The following is a 14,612-nucleotide window of genomic DNA, read 5'->3' on the forward strand; positions in this document are numbered from 1 at the left end:
GGCATGTCAATGTCAACATCGTATCCATATGATAATCATATGGTAAGAAGCCAACAAACATAGACACCAAGGAAAACACGAAAATTCCTTGTACTTATTAAATGAACTAAAAAAATTATAAATTAATGGAATTGAAAATGGATGAAAAAACAACTTGCCGCAGTTGGAGAACGATCCCACATCTTCGCATTATGCATGCGATGCTCTACCCATTGAGCTACCATGGCGCCGCCTTCCCATAAATTTTCTTGGGTATCTATGTGTTACTACTACAACCGACCCTGGGAGTGTTAGCCAGCGCCACCACTCACAAGCCTTGGCGGCTGATGTGGAACATCCTTTCTGCCGCAGGTGTCCTGATTACGTGATCTTTTTGGGTGAAGCCAACTGGTCAATAAACCCACATGTGCTACCTGAAGACATCAATGTTGCCGGATTCGAGAGCATCGTTATGTTCTGAACGAGAAGAAAGGAGGTTAACCGAGGGGCCCGATTTTTATGAATCATAAGAAGCCAACAAACATTGACACCAAGAAATACATAGGGGAAATTACTTGTACTTATTAATTGAAGTAAAGCAATTATAAAATAATGGACTTCAAAATGGATGAAAAAACTTGCTGCAGGGCAGGAACCATCCCACACCTTCGCATTGCGCTTGCGATGCTCTACCAATATATATATATATATATATATATATATATATATATATATATATATATATATATATATAAACGGGTGGATGTCCGATTTTCCCCTTTATATATATATATATATATATATATATATATATGCCTGAAGAAAGAAACGACCGGAGAAAAATACGCGACATCAGCCATAAATTGTGCTGCTAACCCGAAGCCTTCTAATTCGGTCTTTGTGTTTGTGTGCAGTGATTTCAACTTTCATTGTCTGCCTTGTACGACTTAGTAACACAGGCACTCAAAAAGGCATTATTGATTTTCCGTACAAAGTTCTTGTGGCACGTACTTGCGCTTTCAATCATCTTAACGCGTTTTTATGAGAGCATTCACTTTCTGACGTTAGTAAAGCCTATTTATGTATGTGAATAGCAGTAGCTTGTAGTAGTAGATCTGTATACCCTTAATGATTATTGTTTTGTGAATATCTGTATTGTAGGTAATTCCCTTGCATGGCAGTAAATATTTTGAATATATTATTATTTATTCATTCGAATTTCTAATTCGTTGAGGTTATTTTCGCTAGTAGTTCCCCACGCAAGCATCCCATGATACAAGTGGGCATAAAACAGCGCATAGTACATTTTCTTTTGAACCACAAAGGAATCAGGGAGAATAATTTAGAGAAGCAGCCAGAAACCTTACCGACTTCATTGTACGTCTACATGTTTGTTCCATGAGATATGTTCATGTAATGAAACCCCAAGGAACTTTTGCCTGAAAATGCATAAAAGCCTTCATTTTTAAACCTAACCTCGTAACAAGCACGTTACAAAGTTTATTGATCATCCGAAATATTACGTACTTGCTTCTAGCAATACCAACTGTGGCGGTATCCTCTTGTAAGCAAACGTGAAGTTTGTATAAATCATTGTTTTTCTTGGACTAAAGTTGGACAATGGATTTACCTGTAAAATATATATAGCGTTATCAGCATTATAAGTTTAGGTGAGTGTGGTATGTAGCAAGGAACGTTATTATATGTTATGAATAAAAGAGGACCTCAGATTGAACCTTGTGGCATGTCTTAATTAACGACTGGAGACACAGAAAATTTACTACCAATCTGGACGAACTGCTTCCTATCAGAAAGCCAATTTTTTGTTAACTTTAAAGCTACTCCACGTACATCATAGTCAACAAGTTTGTGTGCTGAAATATCACGTTAAACCATGTCAAATGGCCTCTTTAAATAGATGAAGACAAATGTATTCAATGCCTCCACTCTTGGCCTTGATCACGGCCTTTGAGCGTTTTGATTACGCTTACATTGCGGCCCACAAGAGAATTGGCTCCAGGAGAATTTTTGCCCATGGTCGCCCCGGCAATGCTTTCAGGGCCACCATGCTGGTGTGCTGAAGAGCGACGGCTTCATCTTCAAAAATAGCCCACATATAGAAGTCCATTGCTTTAAGAGTGGTTCTCCCGCCACTCATCGTCTGAAATAAAGTCGGGAGTGAGAGCGCGAAACGTACTGCTGTGGTATGGATTTGCTCTTCGATTGTTGTGCTGGCGCGCCGTCCTACTGCAAAGTACACGACTGCTCACCAAGGTTGGACAGGGATGGAGGCAGTGAATGAGGCTACGTAGTCTTTTTAAAGTACGTGTAAGTGTTGATCTTTGCACCTTTTGTCGCAAAAAAACAACAAGAGAAATGTGGCCGTTTGTGGTTACCTCAGCTCAAACTATGACCGACACGGAAGGGGAGTTTCGAATAATTGCCCAACTGACTGCATCAGTAACCTGCGATGTCAGAACAAGCATATGACAGTTCTGAGTGTTGTCATGGACCTCTACGGTGCTCGAGGGTCGTGCCAATAGCAGTCGGCATTTTTCCCATTTTCCTTTTCTCTGCACCTCCGTCAGTCACGTCTTCTCTGGAACGTGTAGGGTAACATCTTGAGGTGCCTTCGCACGGCTCTTATTGTGGTTGTCACTAACATCCAGCTCCAAGGCCGGCCTTCTGATGCTTCTTCGTGGCTGGCATTGTATTCACTTCCTCACAATTTTATTAACGTGAGAAGTGAGCACAAAGACAGGACGCCTAGTGAGGGCTCTGTCATTAATAATGCTACGTTTGAGAGCCCAATGGACAATCCTGCGGTGAAATTTTAGAATTTTGGCGACCTCGGAAGGAGCGTGTCTGGTCTCTTTGAATGACGACAATGCAGGTTGATGTGATCCAGGGTACGCCATTTTCTGAAAAATAAAGAAAGCAGCATAAAACACGGTTGAAGCACAGAAGAAAGAGTAAAGAATTGTTTGGCGGACAATATGAAGAAACGTTAAAATTCGGAGGCGCAGTTATCGATCAAAGTGTGGGACAGTAATTATGGCGCATCCTGTAGATCATCCTTGTAGTTTTTTCATTATTCATTGAAGCGATGGAAACATTCCGGCATATACCACCTCCGATGATGAAATCAACAACTTCGAAATGGCTGAAGCCCGAAGCTAGCATATTATGAGGACGTTGGCTTCATCGGGTCATATTATTGTATTTTCTTGGCTATATCACACATTTATTATATCCTCTTTGGCAGACAGCACAATTCTAACCATTGTTCTCAACTGCTCGTAGCGGTAGACATCACTTCCCCAAGAAATAATATATGTAATCGACTAACTAACCAGATCTCTGGAATTAGGTTGTTTAATAAATCTTTCAACCCACGTATCACAATCTACGAATTGAAGCCTGTGAATTTGCAGGCCATATAAACGTGGAACAAATTCTGAGGATGGCACCGGCTGCGAGCTATGTGACGTCAAACTTTCGTTTGAGGTCACAAACTTATCTTTTTACGAAATCAGTTTTGTTTATCCATTGAGCCACAAAAGTAACTGGAAGGCCAATGTATTTTGTCGGACGCTTTGAAAATTATTATCGAGAAACTGGAGCATTCTTACAACTCATTCCCAGTGGACACTGCATGCCATCTCACTGGCTACAATTCGTAAATCGGTATACCTGCAGTAAAGTGAATAATTAAACAGCTTTTTCATGCAATCATGCTAACTATTCAATTAGGCATTCTGATTTCTCACGGTATGCCCGCCACCACACCGAGTAATTCAGTTCTTTGGTTATAACTGTGCCATCTGCCAAAGGTCCTTCAGAAATATTGGTGCCATAAAAATGACCTGGTATATTATTTCCATGGATTGAAACGTCCTTGGAAAGAATTTAATCTTGTGCAGACAACGTAATATTACCAGTTTAACTTCAATGCTGTCGTCATATTGCTGTTTTGAAGGTCAAATTTGTGCTTCGTTAACAAGATTGAAGTGCTTAAATTCGGAGAAAATTATTGTAGGTTTAAATGGCGAAAATAACAAGTTATATCGTTATAGTTAGTGTGCCGGTATAGCACTTTTTTTACTTTATTGATAAAGAACTCGAATAATGACATCATTGTAGTGCAAGATGTAGTGCATAAATTTCGTACGACACTAGCCCCACATTTTCGCAAATCAAAAGAAAACCACTGAATCAAAGTCCATGGTATAAGCTTCAGTATAACAGCTGCGTTTCATACGCATGAGATATTATAGCAAATGTATTTTTTCTACGAATCTAAAATACACAATGAAAACTTCTTGCTTACACAGTAATCATGCGATCTTTTACTTGTTCTCACAAATACTCGCTGCAGCAGTGCTTGGGCAATCCGCGATGAAAAGAACGCACTTTCAATTTCACCGTTGGCCGTCGGCCTTGAACTCGACCTTTTGGGTTGTTCCTAAGTCTATGATAAAGATGCGCCCTTTTATGATTTGAAAGAACAAAAAAAAAGACTTAAAATTGTTGAAACGCCAACGCTCTATGCATACAAAGTCAGAGAGCTCCGGCTCAGGCCAGTGCCTAGAAAAGGAGAGAGTAAAAATACACACACAGGTCTGAAAAGAAAGATGGGCTCTACGACCGGTGTGTGATATTCGTATTCACCCGCACCCTCTTCTGTCATTTCAGATTTTCTTGATGTCACCATCTTAAAGCGTCTCCAGTATGGGTGTGCTGACTTTTGGTAAGCTACCAATTTTTTTTATTAAGCTTACTCTCTCCCTTTTCCCCTTTCTATTCCCCTTTCCTCCACTCCCGGTGTATTGTAGCAAACTGGGTGCTCGTCTGGTTGACCTCCCTGCCTTTCCTGTCCTTGCTCTCTCTCTCTCTCTCTCTTAGTAGAAGAAAAGAACGCAGCAATGTAAGACCTACGTGAGGAACTTTCTGCCGGGACGCGATCTTCAAAGCTTCCTTCGTCTTTGACTAAGTGATACCGAAAAAATCCGATCACTTAGGTTAATGAATAACGTAGCAACTAACTACGGAGCAGAGCGTGATAAAATTTTGAGCGGGCAAAATGAGGCCAGCGTCGCTACAGTGAGCCTGCTATTTGTGAGTAGCGAGAGCGGTTGCACGAAACTCGTCGCTCTCGGCTCTCTCTGGGTGTGTTCTCGGCGCACTCTGGGTGCACATTGCACAAATACAGTCACGTGAGCAAATCTCTGGGGACCATGGCGTCAGAGAAAAGTATTAATTTCTTCCCGTCTCGAGCGAAGAACAGCCTGCTCAAATTATCGAATAAACTTCATTATCTCTCTCTTTATCCTCAACAGAGCGTGTGACGCAGAATTGTGTCAATCAATGCATTACATCGCTCGAACCGGAGCAGGTAGACTACAACTCGATTTTAGCCTTCCTGCCTAGGCTGCGTAGAAAAGAAAACAAAAACACTTTCGCCGCATTTGCTGTCTCTTGAGTTTTGATCGTGACTCTACATGAAATGAGGAGCGCATTAAGACTTGAAATTGATTTAATTGGATTAAGTTTACGATAACCAACAAAACTCAGCGCTGAGACAAATGACGAAGAAAATGGAGTACTCGACAGATGCGTAGACTCACCATTGAAATAATATTCGGACCTACGCAGAATACACACATGCACAGAGGCGCCACAAAATAAACAAACAGCAATATCAAAAAAACACCAATGCCTCGCCATCGCGCTGTGATGTGTTTTTTTTTATTTATTTACTTATTTGTTTATTTATCTATTTACTTATTTTAGCTTCCGTGCGCGTTTATTGTGATTGGATCCGAATAAAATTTCAGTTGTGAGACTGCACTTGTGTCATGCACTCCTTTCTTTGCCTTCTTTTCTTCTTTTCGCTAAGTTGCCACAAGGAGTGCGCTGACTTAAGGTGTAACCATATTTGAAGCAGCTTGATGTCATGGCACGTGATTCCTGCTGCACTGCGCGAACAGCTTTATTTGCTGCCCTCCAGTAACTCTTCCGTATATGGCATGAGCACAAAAGGAAGTCGCGAAGAGATCCATCTGTGTGGAAGCGCTAGTGCCGAAAAGAAAAGCTCAGACTCGTGGGACGAAACATGCGGAGCAATGCGCTGATGATCCCTCTATTATCTTTTTAAGAAGGCTTCCATAAGCACTAACAGAGAAGAATTGAAGAAACGAAAGGGTTCCAGTAATTTGAATCCTGTTGAAAATGATGCCGGAACAAATTCCTTGAATTCATTGTACAACAGCCATGTTGGCTTATTATTATTATTATTATTATTATTATTATTATTATTATTATTATTATTAATATATAATTATTATTATTATTATTATTATTATTATTAAAGTATGTAGGAGATGGCGCCTCATTAATATGTCGGCTATTCCTCTGCTCCTAATAGCAATAAAACGATTAACACTTAAACAACAAAATCTTAGCAGTTGAAAAGACTGAAAATCAAGTTTCCGCGATTAGCTCGCAAGTCATGGCACACAAGTTACTAGTTCGCAATCAAACTCACAAGTTAGTTCACAAGTGCAATGAGATTAGCATGAAAAAAAATAATATGCGGTCCTTCCTTACCCGCTGTGAAATGAAATAAAGCCCAGCACGAATTTATTTCGTAGCTGATTTAAGTATGGCGTAAACTGGTGCTATACTGTAGTCTCTGAACACTCCAGCCCTAATAGTATAAGTTCCGCTTTTGGACCTTGTCTCCTCTAATGAGTAATTAACAGCTAATTTGTTTAGCCATGTAAGAATGCATAATCTTTTATTTTGAACTATATTCAGCAATTATTACACAGTTACCGATGTGTACTGTTGCGAATATTAGATGGTTATAGCGTGTGCGGTATCCGCGTAAACGCAAGCGGACTGGGCGTTTTCCCGATGAACGGAAACGCAAACATGAACGGCCTGCACTTTGCCGCCACTTGGTGGCGCAGGGCTCAATCAGACCAACACAGAGCCAATATTGCAGGAACCAAGTGTGTTCTACTTCGCTGCTGGTTAAAATGTTGAGTAGCCGTGTGATCATGTTGCTGCCAAAAATTTACACCAGCAGGAAAGTAGACTATGCACTTGATTACAGCAATATTATTTCTTTGCCTGGTGAAGCTGCGCGCCAGCGAGTGGCTGCACCGTGCAGGCCCTTCATGTCAGCGTCTCCGCTCATCCGGTGAAACGCCCAGTTCACTTGCGTTTGCCCCAATACCAGACATACTAAGGATCTATATTGTCTCGGAAAAAAAGTAGGAAAAGAAGCACCTTTGCTGCGCAAAACACACGAAGTGCTTCAGCGAAGCATCATGTCTGCTCTGATCGCTGACTTAAGAGTACGCTTTGTTTAATAGGCCTGCAGTGAGGGAGGGTATAAGCCGTTATTCTGATGTGTTTCTGCACGCACACGTGCTATACATAGGGTTGCCAGCCAGCCGAATTTAGCGGAACAGTTCTGACTGTTGAGTAAATGTCTCGTATCCCGACTTGACCCAGCCGGGAGGGCCAGATGTCCCGTCTCTACTCGGTAACAAGTACACCAGATGTCTCTTTTTATTAGTGCCTGACAGCTCGTTTGCACATTTTTCTATTTTTATTCTGTTGCATTTTCTTAAATATGAAGGCGGTTCTGTTGAGGGGCCTAACCTTTCACAGTACCTCTTTTTATATCGGTAGCTTTGTTATTCAGGAAATTATAATGCATTTTTCTTGTTATACATCGCGATATCGCAGGACAAAAAACAACTTTAGCTTTGTAGCACGCATAGGCTGGCGGTTCCTCGTACTGACAGAGTCGGTCATCACCTGCCGCTGCCCTTCTTATCGCTCTGTCCCCTCTTCCTCCCCAGCCCTGACGACTTCGTCTGCTCAAAAGCTAGCTACCCTAGCTATACATGCCGCATGGGGTCAATATGCGACACGTGACCGCATTGCATCACAAGACTATTAACAGATTCAGAAAAAAATTTTTCGCTCCAACTAAGCTATTCTTATTGATCCTATAGTAACCAAACCATTCTATATATAATGTAAATAAAGAGAAAGTTCAACAGCGCCACGAATAAAACTTTGCACTGTTAAAAACAACCTATACGTTAGAGATGTATCCACGGCTTAATCGACTCGTGCGACTTGTGGGGAAAAGGATGAAGCTGCTGCCCAGTGAATAATAAACTGATAAACAATGAATGATAAACGATTTCAGAAGCCCAAAGTGTTTTATTTTTTCCACAATAAATGTGATGAAGCGGAAATACGATACAAGGGTATCATCATTTTCACTATGTCCACTGTGTGTGGCATACCACGAAGTTGCATTATTGAAGCTTGAATGCTTGGTTTAGGAGTAAACCCACATGACGCAACCGGTTAGACAGCAAAGCCGTTGCTCTTTAGAAATATTAGATACATTTAAAAGGAACTTTCCTGTCTCATTCCTGTTCACACCTGCAGTCCTTACTAACAGGCTATTTCTGCGCTCTAACACAAGCATACGTGAAGTTCGAAACATGCGATCGCTGGAGCTTCCTGCGATTAGCTCAACGTTCCCTAAATTTACCAGCCGCCACCAACCTCTTTACATCCAAGCAGTTAATAGATTGTTCAACCTTCGCAACATGTTACCTTCTATCCCGCTTCACAAGACGCAGGTTTTCAAATGCCACTGCCTAGATTTATGAACGATGATATCCTATACCGCATCACGTAATGAAGAACTTGGATAGTAAACAGACCACACATCTCGGCGCACGAACTATCTCAGCACTGTCCGCACGGCCAGGCGGAAATGGCAAGTCGTGGCGGCGAGAGAAAGCAGCACGTTATCAGCTGCGAGTGGAAGTTCCGCCGTGGCGATGCGTATTGCCGAGTGCCATCCCACGCAGAATCCTAATGCGGCCAGAGAGGAAATTGCGATTCGCTGGCGCTAACTTCAGTGACTTTCCCTGCCCGTGGAAAGTGCTAGTTAGTGGCAAACGTCGGATGCGGGCGCAGCTGTAGGGTTCTCTTGCGGCGAGAGAGAACGGAAATCCCGAGCGTCTGCTAATCGAGGGCTCGACCCTGTTTTTAAATGTGCGCTACGAAGTACGTGGAAAAAGGATGGTATCGCTGAACGGGTAGGTATTCCTATATTGAGGCAAGCCGCATGAAAAAAATATTTAATTATACTAATGAAAGGGTATCCCACACAGCGTTGTCCGTTGTGAGATCGAGGAAGCGCTTTTATAATCAAGTAAGGTGAGATCTGAGTTGTCGACCACATGTCCCATTACATGCCTCATAGATACGCTAACTGCGTCCACATTATTACGCGGTATTTTGTTGCCTTTTACTTATGTCTGTGCTTTTAGTCTCCCGGTCCACCTCCCTGCCTTTCCCACCTCACTTCTCTCTCTGTCTTCCGTTGCCACGTGTTTGTTCCAGTATACGTTCGTGTGATTTCATTATATTAGACTTCAGTTAATAGCCGACCCTGTGCTATCTTACTTTCCTTCATTTTAAGTTCTTCAGGCTGCTTGCCTCATGAAGAAAAGTAAGAAATGCCGCGAAGTCACGCACGCTGCGCGTATTCTCAATAACGAAAACCGGCAGCTACGTGGCATCAGGTGGACTCCACTCGACGGGGTAAACGGCGCGTAAAGCAAGAACAAGTGAGAAAACGAGAACACAAGCGCTGTGTTGTCGTTGGAGCCTACAGCCCGTGACAGTAAAACATATGTGGCGGTGAACTGGCCGATTTTCATGTCCCAGATTGCTTTACTACAGAAATACGAGAATGCGCTTTCACACATATATGATGATTCGGCATGAAGGCAATAATATAGCGTGCCTGCATTGATTTATTTATGTTCACTCAAATATGCCTAAGTGTCAAGTTCTAGCTTACATGATTTGTGTTGTCGCCATCTAAGAACATTGTCTTAGCATACTTACCATCTAGCATACACTCTCACTCGCTGATAGTGTGGTACGAGGACAAGGATATATGTACTTTGCGCTGCTGAACTCAACGTCCCAAGTTCAGTCCCTGGCCACTGGGCCACGATTTTTTTCGTACATGATATTTATTGCATTCTACATAATACTATATGCGAGAAACGTGCGGTCACTAGCCAACACGTCCACAATGACGGCCTAGAAAGGACCTATAAATCATGACGTACACACCATGCAGCCTATAAGATTACGGCAGAATTCATCTAGCGATGTCTGTAAATGGTAATGCGAACAGCAATCGAGCAATGTAGCGACGTTCGTTCTTTGCGCGGTCCTTAACTTGTTCTCGAGCTTCTTTGTGAGTTTCTGCCCCATACGTGAGGAACGGTAGAACGCATTGATTGTACACCTTTCTTTTCAATGATGGCGGTAAGCTTCCAGTCAGGCACTGCAGATGTCTGCCGTAGGCACACAAATCCATTTTTATTCTTCTGTAAATTTCCTTCTCATGATCAGTGTCCCCTGTGGGTAACTGACGTAGATAAACGTACTCCTTTACAGACTCTAAAAGGCTGATTGGCGATCCTAAACTTTTGTTTCCTTGCCATGCTATTGGGCATTAGCTTTGCCTTCTGCACATTAACCTCCAACCCCCCTATTACACTTTCTCTGTTAAGGTCCTTAATCATATGCTGCAGTTTGTCCCCATTGTTGCTGAACAACCCAAAGTCATCTGCAAACCGAAGGTTGCTGAGATATTCGCCGTTGGTTCTGACTCCTAAACCTTCCCAGTTTAGTAGTTTGAATAATTCTTCCAAGCAAGAAGGGAATAGCCTTGTAGCGATTGTGTATCCTAGGGTTCCTGAATGGTGTCCCTCGCCGCCGCTCCGTACAGGGTGGGGACAACCGCATCGTCCGCTACTACATCCGCCATTACATATCTCACTCCCTATGAAGCGCCCTGTGGGCGCGCTCGTATAGCTTCAGTTTTTTTTTGCAACCAAAGGCATTTCGCGCAAAAGAGACTGGTGCGAATATGTCTGTCTGCGCTCACAGACTGTTTGCAGGTTCAAACTAAATTTAGCAGTCACACGCTGTCTCCTGTCATTGAAATTCAGTGGCTCGTCGGTCAGTCGCTCGGTATAGTTTTTCTCATTGTGGGCTTGGAACCTATCTTGCACGGTTTAAACCTGCTTTCTTTCACCACTTGTAGTACGTACCTTCGTAGCTCTGACAAACCTTGATGCACACAGTAAAAACGAGTCGAGTTTTTTTCGGTCACTGGAGGCACCCGGAACATGTTTTGGCAAATGTATGCAAAGCCTCAGCCTTGCATAACATGAGATCAGGAGATTCTCTACAGACTCGCTGTGCTCGTGGGAGGTCTTCACGCAAGGGGGCACCATGTTCCTCAAACACTCAGTCACAGCCTTCAAGGGAGACCTCAAGTGAAGCAACTTTTCAGTCCAACTCATGCCTCCGAAAGGCTCTTCGCGTCATTTCAGCGTCAGCAAAAAATTCTTACTTGGATATGTAAGCTTGCCACCTTTACGTCTGTACTCTTTAAGAAGAGTCAAATGCGCGTGCTCACTGTCACCTCGGCCTAATAATTAAATTAAGGCAGTGCTGCATTGCTCACATCCTGAAACAGCTCGCAGCATCACTTTTAAAAGAAAACCGCCGATTTAGGATAGGATGTTGCATTCAATGGTTTCAAGTTGTTGTGTGAATAAAATTTCAGAGTCATCGATGACACTAGCCCCCACTTCTCCACGCTTTTGTTTACTTTTTCATAGCATGTCGGCGAGGTCTCGCCTAATCTTCCCGATACACTGCAGCTTTCTCTTGGGCTTTTCTCTTTCTCTTGGCATTTCTGGGATTGTTCGTGCACGTGGGAACGCAGGAGAGTGATTTCACTGAAAAAGGTAGTGACAGTGTCCGCAGCTCCTTCCTTACAGCAGTCGCCTTGCGAAGTGAGATACGTAATGGCGGTGGCTTTCAGGAAAAACCGGTCGAGGCGCCGAGTACGCCTTCAAAAAATGTCCCCACCCTGTCGCGAGCGGCGGCGAGGGAGAGACCATTCAGCCACCCTAGTGTGCCCTTTCCTGACCCCTTCTTTTATAGTATAGATATCTTTTTACTTTTCTTGGGGAGAATCAAGGTAGCTGTGGAATCTTTGTAGATATTTTCCAAGATATTGACGTGTGCCTCCGATACTCCTTGATTACGTAATGCCTCTATGACTGCTGCTATTTCTAATGAATCAAATGCATTTTCGTAATCTATGAAAGTCATATAGAGAGGTTGATTGTACTCCGCAGATTTCTCAATTACCTGGTTGATGACATGGATGACACCCATTGTAGAGTATCCCTTCCTGAAGCCTACCTGTTCTCTTTATTGGCCGAGTGCTGTCGAGTGTTGCCCTTATACTATTTGAAATTATTTTGGTGAACATTTTATACAATACTGGAAGTAAGCTACTAGGTCTATAATTTTTCAATTCTTTAAGGTCTCCCTTTTTTTGGATTAGTATGATATTGGCATTGTTCCAGATCTCTGGAACCCTTGAGGTCAAGAGACATTTAGTATAAAGGGCCGCAAGCTTTTCAGGCATGATATAGCCTCCTTCTTTGATTAAATTGACCATTATTTCGTTTTGCCAAGTTTCCTTTTCATTGTTTTCATACTGTGTCCATTTTTTACTGCTTCCTCTGTATTTCTTGCGTTATAATTTTGAATATCCCTTACTTTCTCCCTTTTGATCAGTTTTGACAGTTCCGTGAATACTATTTGAACTTTTGAGTTGGACATTTCATTTTTTCACGTTTCTTTAAGAGGTCCTACCTTACTTGAGAGAGCTTACCCACTGGTTGTCTTATTGCCTTACTTCCTATTTCTGTTGCTGCTTCTGAAACCAGTCTAGTTAAGGTTTTGTTCATTACCTCTATGTAGTCTTCGTTCCTCTGTCCTAAGACTGAATAATAGTTTGAAAGCACCAGCCTTAATTGGTCTGCTTTTACCCTACTCCGTCTAGGTTGGCCTGTTTCTTTGTCTTTATCTCTTCGTACTGGGGTAAATCCTAGGCCTCACTAATCTGTGATCACTGCGCTTTATCCTACGTAATACTTCTACATCCTGCACTATGCTCGCATCGGCAAGAAGTATGAGATCCATTTCATTACTTTTTTCTCTATTAGGGCTTTTCCAAGTCCACTTTCTATTGCTACGCTTCCCGAAGGAGGTAATCATTATTCGTAGCGTATTCTTTTCCGCAAATTCTACCAGCGTCTCTCTTATAATGTTCCTAGAATCGATGCGGTAATTGCCAGTTGCTTGTTACCCAGCCTGCTTTTTGCCCGCTTTTGCATTGAAGTAGCCCATGACTAGAGATACTGAGTTTGCACTTTCCTCATCGCTAATTTAACATTTTTATAAGACTGTTCTATTTCTTCATCATCCTGAGTGGAGGTTGGAGTGTAGGCTTGTACTACCTTTATTCTATGCTTCCTATTTGCCTTTATTATGACTACTACTACCCTCTCATTGATGCTGTAGAATTCGCCAATGTTGCCCGCTAAGCATTTACGGCTTAGGAATCCTACCCCGTATTGCTTCTTTTCTGGGAGTCCTCTTGGAGACTGACAAAGTTCGAAAACAAGTTAAGTACTGCACAAAGAGCAATGGAACGATGAATGATAGGCGTAATGTAAAGAGACAGGAAGAGATCGGTGTCGACTGCCTTTATTCTTTGCCTCCTGTTTAGATTTATTGTGACAACTACTACCCTCTCATTAATACTGTAGAATTCGTCAATGTTGCCCGCTATGTCCTTATGGCCTGGGAATCCTACCCCGTATTGCTCCTTATCTGGGAGTCCTCTTGGAGACTGACAAAGAAGCTCGAAAGCAAGTTCAGGACCGCACAAAGAGCGATGGAACGAAGAATGATAGGCGTAACGTTAAGGAGGCAGGAAGAGAGGGGTGTGGATGAGAGAGCAAATGGGCATAGTCGATATTCTAATTGACATCAAGAGAAAGGAATTTAGCTGGGCAGGTCATGTAATGCATAGCATAGATATCCGGTGGACCATTAGAGTTACAGAATCGGTGGAGGAAGCTGGGAAGCGTAGCCGAGGACGTCACAAAACTAGGAGTGGTGATGAAATATAAAAATTTGCGGGCGCAAGTTGAAATTGGTAGGCGCAGGACAGCGGTACATGGAGTTCGCTGGGAGAAGCCTTCGTCCCGCACGGGACATAAAATGGGTTGATGAAGATGATGAATGCAGCGACAGACCATATTCTTGAAGTCACGTTTATTTAACACGTGTAGTGTAATTCTGAGACTGTTTTCTTCGACTATATGCCAGATACTCCGATATCGACCCACTTTTTCATGGCACTTGCTTGCCAAGGTTTCACTTAAGCATGGCCGCATGACGATGACTGTGTGATGCCGACGCATTGACCATGAAATGAAGAAGGAATGATAATGATGGGACGACAACGGTGACCGCATGACTACGATGAGATGACAATTCTTAAATTATAAATATGCCATGACGACGACAACGTGCCGACGAAAACTTGAGGACAATGAGATGACGACGAGTGTATGAAGACGATGGCATGACGACGACGGCATGAAGACAACCGGATGAAGAAGCGG

General features: G+C 42.7%; 1 long non-coding RNA gene across 1 annotated transcript in view; it reads left to right on the top strand.

The window, feature by feature from the left end:
* LOC140218778 (uncharacterized) overlaps nucleotides 1-14,612 on the top strand; it is a 184,546-nt gene that overhangs the window by 104,431 nt on the left and 65,503 nt on the right. The window contains exon 2 of the long non-coding RNA XR_011894964.1: nucleotides 4,675-4,729. This is a non-coding gene — a long non-coding RNA (uncharacterized lncRNA). The remainder of the gene's footprint in view (nucleotides 1-4,674; nucleotides 4,730-14,612) is intronic.

This window comes from Dermacentor andersoni, chromosome 6, assembly GCF_023375885.2.
Source record: "Dermacentor andersoni chromosome 6, qqDerAnde1_hic_scaffold, whole genome shotgun sequence".
NCBI classification, from domain to species: domain Eukaryota; kingdom Metazoa; phylum Arthropoda; class Arachnida; order Ixodida; family Ixodidae; genus Dermacentor; species Dermacentor andersoni.